Here is a 7,453-nt window from a genome sequence, read left to right as displayed (position 1 = left end):
AGACCTTTCTGATGATCTTTTTAATCATAGACCTGAAACAGGGACAAGGGGGCATCCTCTGCGTTTGGAGGAAAAAAGGTTTAAGCATAATAACAGACGCGGATTCTTTACTGTAAGAGCAGTGAGACTATGGAACTCTCTGCCGTATGATGTTGTAATGAGTGATTCATTACTTAAATTTAAGAGGAGACTGGATACCTTTCTGGAAAAGTATAATGTTACAGGTTATATATACTAGATTCCTTGATAGGGCGTTGATCCAGGGAACTAGTCTGATTGCCCTATGTGGAGTCGGGAAGGAATTTTTTTCCCCAATGTGGAGCTTACTCTTTGCCACATGGGATTTTTTTGCCTTCCTCTGGATCAACATGTTAGGGCATGTTAGGTTAGGCTATGGGTTGAACTAGATGGACATATAGTCTTCCTTCAACCTTAATAACTATGTAACTATGTAACAAGGCTGTCGTTATTCAGGTCAGACTCCACACATATGCATTTGCATATTTCCCATAAGGGATGGGAGCAGTGTTCTGGATCACTGCGTTGAGAAACACGTGATGGTGTCTCCGTGGTGTTGGATGTTTTGATCTCCCCGAGGTCATTCATCCTTATGTTTATAGACTCCACACATAAGACCTCTGGAGTCCACCAAGATGGTGAGTGGCGATGATACCATAACTAGCGTTACCATCCCGCTTCTCTGCATTCTGAAAAGCTCTCTGCTCACAATGAAAGATGCATTCCAGGTTGAGCAGGAGGACGTGGAGCAAGGGACCATACAGGGTGATTACAGATAGCCCAGCCTCATGTCATCCCAACATGGATTTTTTCAGAATGAGGAAGAGGAGGAGGAGGAAGAACAGGAGCTACTTTCATGCGATGTAGACGGTACTACCAGCACAACTGTCATACCGTCTGTTCAGAGTGGATGGCCTGAGGACAGGGAGGAAGAGGAGGAAGGGAAGGACACCTTGGTCAGTCGTCCTGTTGGTGAGGACACAGAAGGCTTGCCTGTTACCAGTCTGGCACACATGGCTGGCTTTATGTTGCACTTCCTTTCCCATGACCCTTGCATTGTAAAAATTTTAGGTGAAAGTCATTACTGGGTAGTGACACTTTTAGACCCATGCTACAAGGAGAACTTTCAATCTCTTCTTCCAGAGTCAGACAGGTGTACTAAAATGGTGCATTACCAGAGGGCGATTGTTGCAGAATTAGTAAGAAAAATCCCATCTCAAAACGCTGGCGGCAGACATAACAGTTCATTGGACAACCAAGCAGTACAGGCGAGAGAGACACAACTCCAATCCAGCAGAGGCATGGGAACACTGGCAAAGTTCTGGGACAGTTTTCTCAGACCCTCCCATCGCCCTGGCCCTGAGGCGCGTGTAATGTCACAAAGAATGGAATGTTTTCTAAGATGCTGAGGGAGTGCCTTGCTGACCGTACCAACATCCTCCGTGATTCCTTTGTGCCTTTTAATTATTGGGTATCCAAGCTGGACACGTGGCATGAACTGTCTCTCTACGCCTTGGAGGTCCTGGCCTACCCTGCCGCTAGTGTTTTGTCAGAGCGGGTTTCTAGTGCCGCTGGTGAAATTATCACAGATAAGCGCATTCGCTTGTCAATGGAAAATGTAGATCGGCTGACCCTTATAAAAATGAACAAGGGCTAGATTGGGACAGACTTCTCTATACCACCAAATGACAGTGAAACATAACCTCCAATACAGTGTCTTTTTGGAAGGTATATTCCCATGCATCTCTTCACACCCACTCATGGGTATATTCTTCCTGATTTTGGCTATTTGGTGTACTCCTCCTCCTTGTCCTCATCCTCATCATCCATCACCACTAGAACACCAGGGTGAACATGTTCTATGCTGCTACAGCCAGTCAATTTTTTGGCAAGGGTGTCTATGATCCCCTTAAAAAAAATTAAAAATGTACCGCCCATGGGGAAATTTTTGTCAGCCCATACACTTAGTGTATGGACATTCCAAGTATAGGAGACCCGCTTCTTTAATTTGGGCCCATTTTTTAATGAGGCCTTCCTCCACGTCCCATCTTCCACCGCCACTAGATCACCAGGGTTAACGTGTTCCATGCTGCTACAGCCACTATAGTTTTTTGCAAGGGTGTTTATGATGCCCGTAATAAAAATATTTACAAAGTATGTTGATGTGTACCCCGCAGGAGAAAATGTTTGTCAGCCCATACACTTAGTGTATGGGCATTACGAGTTTAGGAGACCCGCTCCTTTGTAATGGGAAAGTTTTTTTTATGAGGCCCTCCTCCCTGTTTCTTCCAAGGGGGCATTTGGGGTGCGTGCAAATTTTCAATGCATAAGAAAACAGTGTGGCAGGACCAACTGAAGAATGTGAAATGGGTTTTCCTGTGGCCATCCAGTACATGGGTTCAAAGGCTTATTGGGGTGCATATGACATAGCAGCTGGGCAGGCCTTGCAGTCAATACATAAGAAAACAGTATGGGAGTACAAAATGAATAATGTGAAGTGGATTTTCCTGTGGCCATCCAGTATGTGGATTCAAAGGCTTATTGGGTGCATATGACTTGGTAGCAGGGCAGGCCTTGCACTCAATGCATAAGTAAACAGTATGGGAGTACAAAATGAATAATGTGAAGTGGGTTTTCATGTGGCCATCCAGTACCTGGGTTCAAAGGCTTATTGGGGTGCATATGACTTGGTAGCAGGGCAGGCCTTGGAGTCAATGCATAAAAAAACTCTATGGGAGTACAAAATGAATATTGTGAAATGGGTTTTACTGTGGCCATCCAGTACCTGCGTTCAAAGGCTTCTTGGGGTGAATATGACTTGATAGCAGGGCAGGCATTGCATTCAATGCAACATTTTTTCAGGAAGCCCTCCTGTACTTCTCGTGAAAGGGGTATTGGGGTGCGTCATAATTCTTGGCAGCCCAGCCACTCACTGCATAGGCAATAACAGAATAGGAGACCCACTGTTTAATAATTGCCCTTTAAGAATATTAATGCCGCCTGATGCCCCTCTAAAAATAGGCTTTGTGACTTTAAGAGTCCCTCCTTCATAAATGAAACAAGATGTGTCTCCTTATGTGTCACACACCTCATGGCCAGCTAGGGTTGTTAAATGTTACAATGACATTTCCTAGTGAATGCATTTGTATTGGTTGAAAGCAATGTTAAAGTTGAAAAACCAATATTTCCAAGCAAAATCCATTTTGGTTTCGCTTTTGTATGCTTTTTGGTGCACCTGTAAAAATGGTGTGAAACTCTGACAACATTGTTTACTGTGACCTAGGAGTCAGAACTGCTTCTAGGAGCGATCCCGATGATGTTCCCGAGTCATTTGAGCAGTGTTTCATCTTTAGGCTTTAAAAGGACCCCCAGGGGGGATTGCGGTAAAAATACTCTGGTTTCCCATAGACTTACATTGGGCTCGTTGTTCTGTCCGAGTACCCGAGTATTCCAATGCTTGACCCGAGCAACGAGCACTCGAGCATTTTAGTGCTCGCTCATCACTAGCAAGGATATCATGCAAATTATGACTTCGCCTAGCTGTCAAAGGCTGTTTGGGAAGATGTTCACACAGTATTAGATCCATTCTAAGTATTGACCAGTGTTTTGATAGAATTGTTCGCGTATCACCCCATGTGTGTTTTCTCTTTTTAAATCATAATGACAACCCAAAGCATCCAAATGACCCTGATCAAAAGTTTACATACCCTGGTGATTTTGGCCTGATAACATGCACAGAAGTTGACACAAATGGGTTTGAATGGCTACTAAAACTAAGGCTGGGTTCACATTGCGTTGGGCGCGTCCGTTAGACGGACTATGTTACATAGCGGCATTAACGCGGTGTAACGTAGACTGTTAACACCGCCGTTGAGTCCAATGTCGGACGCATCGCTAGCGCATGCCCACAATGGGCGTGCACTAGCGATGTGCCGTCATTGAGTGACGGACCCCGAGGCACGGGCTGCAGCGTTTCCGGGTCCATCAGCATGCTCTATCTGCGCTAGCGTGCTGCCATAAAAGCACTTGCGTTAACAGCAGCACGTTAACGTATGTGTTGAACGGGCTGCTATTAGTGAAATGTAAACCCAGCCTTACCTCCTCACCTGTGAGTAGTTTGACAATAAATGGCTTCACCCAACCACTAATCATGAGTAGAGAAAAAGTTTTGGTGTTATCATTCATATTCCCTGAAAAAAGTCCAAGAAAGCAAAATGTCTGCTGGGGTATGTAAACTGTTGAGCACAACTGTATATTGATAGTGTGGACATTAGATTATTATAGATATGGCTTGGAAATATTGCACATACATAGCTATGTGATGCTAGACTCATTGTCTATGTTACGGTCCATTAATAATCACATGGGTGACCAAAAATATGTGATTTTTGTTTTATATTGGATGCTATAGTCCTTTTACCTTTTTTGTGGACTGAACAACTTAAAGGGAACCTGTCACCTGAATTTGGCGGGACCGGTTTTGGGTCATATGGGCGGAGTTTTCGGGTGTTTGATTCACCCTTTCCTTACCCGCTGTCTACATGCTGGCCGAAATATTTGATTGAAGTTCATTCTCTGTCCTCCGTAGTACACGTCTGCGCAAGGCAATCTTGCCTTGCGCAGGCATGTACTACGGAGGACAGAGAATGAACTTCAATCCAATATTGCAGCCAGCATGCAGCCAGCGGGTAAGGAAAGGGTGAATCAAACACCCAAAAACTCCGCCCATATGACCCAAAACCAGTCCCGCCAAATTCAGTTGACAGGTTCCCTTTAAGTGACCCGCATTTTAAAAAAAGCTACAGACTTTTTTTCTATAACCACAGTCTATATTTTGTGTATCAGTCTATAGCAACAGTGGTTAATTCAAAATTCCCCTTTTCTGCTTCAGTTAGGAACAATAAAGAATATCAGAACTGTTTCCATCCTTGTAACATACTTCAATTAAATCTCAGTTTTAAGGCTATATTGAACATTAGTTATTTAATGATCACTATTGTTTCATTAAGCTTTGCATATATCATCAGTAAAGGCAAATACCGGTATATGAATTTTTGTAGTATAGGATTTCATAGAAATATGAGAAATTCACTCTAAAAAACTGCTAAAATCTGTCTTGCTCAAAAGAAGATTTAAGGGGTTGTCCACGACTAGGACAACTCCTTCTCAACCTGAGTTTTTGCCTCCGTCCAAATAAAAGCACCTATACTCACCTCCAGTGCCTGTGTCGTTTCAGCGGTGTCGGTTTGACCCCCCCCAGGCTCCTGGTTGACACAGTGGCATTGCTTTCCTCACGGGGAGAGTGATGTCATGCTTTGAAGCGAGAAAGGATCTCTTTTATCAGGTAACCACAAGCATGCAACATGTTCATATTCCAGGCCAGAAGGGGGAGCTCTGATCCAGATTGTGGGTGGCTCCCCTATATATATTCTGGTCTGGAGGGAAAGTTAGTTAGTCTGCGAGAGACAGGAAGTGAAGTCAGGCAGTCTGTCAGAGAGACAGAGGAGAGAGGATGAAAGGGGCCGTGCAGCCTTGAGAAGTGCTGCAGCTCCTGTAGAGCTGTAGAGAGCATGAAGGGGAATTGAAGCGCAAGAGAGTGAAGAGCTGGGGGGGTTAGCTGCGACTGAGCTACCTCCCTACTGAGGGCAGATACCGGTAGCTGGAAGACCGGGGTTGTGAAGGACTCTACGTCTCACAGCAGAAACCGTCAGGACAGCTGGATTACAAGTCACCTGTCCACCATTGAAACCTAAGGACACAGTAGCACATAGAGCCCGGGTCATGATAGAGATCCTGTAAAAAGGCTTGAGCTACCTGTCATACGGTTAGTGTCCTACCTGCAAGCAGAGACCTTGTGAGAGGCCTAAGGCAGCAAGGGACTACACCCCAGTGCTAGGAGGAAAGCTTCCAACCCCACCTGGTAAAGGGGTCTCCCAACTCGCTTCCAAGCCAGCCAGACCACACCTGCATCTGTGATCTGGTACCCTGGACTGTGGCTGTCTGAATTCTTCAGTAAACCAGGAAAAGAGACTGCAATCCTTTTTTTCTTGCTAGACCACCTACCATCTTTATCCATACACCGGGAGCTCTGGGGACCCAGCTTCACTTGTGGGAAGCCATACCATCTTAGCTGCCATAACATCTCCCCAGAGGACCCGTTTAAGCAGTATGACACTCTGCCACTAAGGGGAGTGATGGTACGTCTGATGGCACTGAAGGAATTCCACTGACTAGGTATCACCAGCACACATTACACTTCACACTCCGGCCACTAGGGGGAGCAAAAGGCTTTATTTATTGGGCCCCTCCTCACACTGGTAAAACTAGGGGTTGGATAGAAAGTTAGTCAGAAGCTGACTGGGTTGGATTCAGGCAACATCCCGTGGCAGGGGGTGTTGCAGGGAGAAGACACAGGGGGGTCCCTGTCAGGCGTGGGAACCTGGCAGGCACCTAGCGACCAGAACAGAACGTTACGGAACCGCGCCTGCATACCCCGCAGCGGTATCCTAAGAAAGAGACACGAAGCGAAGGATATTGTGAGACAGTGAGAAACGAGATCAAGCACAAAGGAGAGCCAGTAGGAGTCGTGCCGTGAGACCGAGGCAACATCCTACTGAGGTGCGTGGCCGGTGGCCGGAACACCGAGGGAGTAACTGACTCTACGCCTTACTTAAACTCCGCAGGACAGTTAATTATAGGTTGGCTGTCTCACCTAAACACCTACGAAGACATAGGGGGCAACAGTGGGAGAGGGGCGTCTCTAGGGTCCCGGAAGACCTCCAGGCCTTCCCATCATACGGGTGCGTCCTAGCCATAACATACCTGGGGGACGTTGAACTAGAAACATCTGGAACACATTAGAAAGAACGAACGAACAAGAACAGAAGTTGTGAGGACTATTCCGAATGCTCAGCAGGGTAGCCCTACAACACACAGGCGCTATTGGTAGACAACGATTTCCACCTGCAAAGGGAATTCTGGAAGTGCCCATCGGACCGGCCGGTCTCAGATAGCCCTGTTAAGCGTGCTCTGGATTGCGGATCCTGAAGTCTTCAGTAAAGAGGTAAAGAGACTGCAACCTTGTGTCTTCGTTATTGACTGCACCTCACACCATCACCATCCACCTTACTGGGAAGCCCTGGGGACGTACTTCACCTGTGGGAAGGTATACCATCCAGCTGCCATTCCATCACCCCAGCGGACCCCACAGCAGCGTCGGTCGCCCTGACCGAACACCACAGGTGGCATCACGAATCCCTGACAGACTGTACCACCTTTATTGGACGCCCCTTAGCAGGGTCACAGACTGGGTATAGCCACTGTGACAGCTTCAGAACCGAACCAGAGACGCCCGGTACCGAGAACGCGTGGCCCTGCGTCTGGGGGAGCTCCAGTAACGGACCGCGTTATGCCGCGGGTAACGCACTCCGTTACC

Source organism: Ranitomeya imitator, chromosome 3 (genome assembly GCF_032444005.1).
Source record: "Ranitomeya imitator isolate aRanImi1 chromosome 3, aRanImi1.pri, whole genome shotgun sequence".
Taxonomy (NCBI): Eukaryota; Metazoa; Chordata; class Amphibia; order Anura; family Dendrobatidae; genus Ranitomeya; species Ranitomeya imitator.
Note: the sequence above shows the minus strand (reverse complement) of the source record.